Below are 2209 nucleotides of genomic sequence, written 5' to 3'. Positions count from 1 at the left end.
GATTTGAATGGTCAAATCCGCAACTTGTCCCATAGAAAGGAGAACCGTGTAGAGCTGAGAACTTTGGTAAGGATATCGGCTATCTGATCATGTGTTGAAATGAATTGCACTTGAAGTTCCTCGGAGGCGACTTTATCACGAACGAAGTGGAAGTCAATTTCAACATGTTTGGTATGAGCATGAAAGATCGGATTGACCGAAAGGTAAGTGGCCCCAATGTTGTCACACCAAAGAATGGGTGCAATGGGAACAGGGATCCCTAACTCCTCAAAGAGAGAGCGAAGCCAAGTGAGTTCAGCGCAGGCATCAACCACTACTTTGGCTATTCAAGTATTTCTCAAATCCCCTCCCCGGTGACAATAGTATATTATTTCATCTATTTTGTGTTTGATATATCATATTGGAGTCATTGGATTGAGATTTCAACCATAATTAAACGATTATGTAAATGCACTAGGTTTGGGCCCATTGGATTGCCTTGAACAAGCAGAGTTTAAATACATAAATCAGCCCTGGTCCGGTCAATTTCGGTCCAATTCTAATTTAAATTGGACAAAATCAGCAGATTCATGTCCAAAAACTAGATTTAAGATCAGATAAAGCCTGATTTGGACCGATTCTTAACAATTTCTAGCTGATCTGGAACGGAATTGGCTAGAATTGATTCGGTTCCAAGTTATTTTATTTAAACCCAAGTTGTGACCCAAGACCGATATCTTTATTAACTCTTGTGAGGTGCTTTGTCTTCCACTAACTTTTGAAGATTCCTTTTGAGACCAGTTTAATTATATTTATTCTTTGCTGTTGAGGATGATGAGTCAAATATAGGTATACCTTTTGTTTGGCTTTTCTAGTTTTAATAGTGTAAGACAGGAATCTTACTATTCAACAAGAGGTAGTTTGAAATTAATGTGAAAGGTCATGTATTATTAGGTAGAAGTTAGCTGTAAAAAATGCTCTGTTAATGCTCACCAGAAAAGAAGCACTAATAATATCACATGGATTTTTATAAGAATTTACAAATATCTCATTACTAGGAAAAAAAAAAAATCTATTTATGTGGGTCACTACAAATGATAAGTGGGCCACAAATATTCTTCGAAGTAACAAGAACTTGAAGAGGATAGTTTAAATGATTTGACATTCCGGTAGCTTCCGTAATATTCAAGTCCTGCCACTCAATCTCCAAGTCAAACTTGTGCAAAAGATTAGCGATTACAAGTTGAACAATGCCAAAAGCGAATTGAGCTCCTGGGCATCCTCGCCTGCCTATCCCAAATGGAATTAATTAAAATCAACATGAGCATTAAAATCAACAGAGGCATCATTCAAGAACCTCTTTGGTTTGAACTTCTCGGGTTCATCCCAGGACACAGGTCCCTTCCAATGGCCCATGCATTGATTATTACCGTTGTGTTGGTTGGAACATCAAACCCTTGTATATTGACATTTTCTGTCAATTTACGCGGAGTCAATAAAGGGAGTGGAGGATGCAGTCTTAGTGTCTCCTTAATCACTGCATTCAAATAATGCATTTGTTTTATATCAACATCTGCAATATTCTCTTTGCCCTTTGTGACCCCCCTTACTTCCTCGTGAACTTCTTTCATTACTTTTGGATGTTTTAAAATTTCTGTCATCGTCCATTCTAGAAGTATACTTGTGGGATCAGTTCCGGCACCAAATATATCCTATAGGATAAAAAAAGACAATTAAAATAAATAACACAATTTTAGTATAAACAACAAATTTAGGGCACCCTTGGCCCATATATGTTCTCATTCCAAAGAAGAATTCCAGTGAGATTTTTTTTTTTCACTTACCAATAGAATGGCTTTGATGTTATCCTTCAAATAGAAATTCCAAAGCTCCTCTGAAGGAGGAAGTCTATTAAGTCAATGTCTGCATCATTATCATGATAGTCTTTTTTCTTATGTCCAATTCTGTGTTGTTGAATCACAGTATCAAGAAAAAATCTATCTCTGCTAAAGTTTTCTCCATTCTCTTCTCCAACACATTTACATAATTCTCCCAGCCAAGCCATGGGATGAAGTCTGCTCCTGGAGCACCCATTTAAACCTTTCGCTTCTCCATTATACTTCTTCCCTAGAGCCGTCCTACAAATGATATCATTTGCTTGGAGGTGATGTAGAACTCTGTTTTTCGAAACAGTATGGCTTCTAACGTTCTTCTGAAAAAAAAAAAAAAA

At 37.0% G+C, this 2209-nt stretch overlaps 1 long non-coding RNA gene across 1 annotated transcript in view; it reads right to left on the bottom strand.

The window, feature by feature from the left end:
• Positions 1-979: 979 nt before the first annotated feature.
• LOC122071351 overlaps positions 980-2209 on the bottom strand; it is a 1477-nt gene continuing 247 nt past the window's right edge. The window contains exons 2-3 of the long non-coding RNA XR_006138160.1: positions 1824-2191; positions 980-1691 (exon numbers count right to left, since the gene is read on the bottom strand). This is a non-coding gene — a long non-coding RNA (uncharacterized LOC122071351). The remainder of the gene's footprint in view (positions 1692-1823; positions 2192-2209) is intronic.

This window comes from Macadamia integrifolia, unplaced genomic scaffold, assembly GCF_013358625.1.
Source record: "Macadamia integrifolia cultivar HAES 741 unplaced genomic scaffold, SCU_Mint_v3 scaffold_211A, whole genome shotgun sequence".
NCBI classification, from domain to species: domain Eukaryota; kingdom Viridiplantae; phylum Streptophyta; class Magnoliopsida; order Proteales; family Proteaceae; genus Macadamia; species Macadamia integrifolia.
This window is presented reverse-complemented; position numbering and strand designations above follow the sequence as displayed.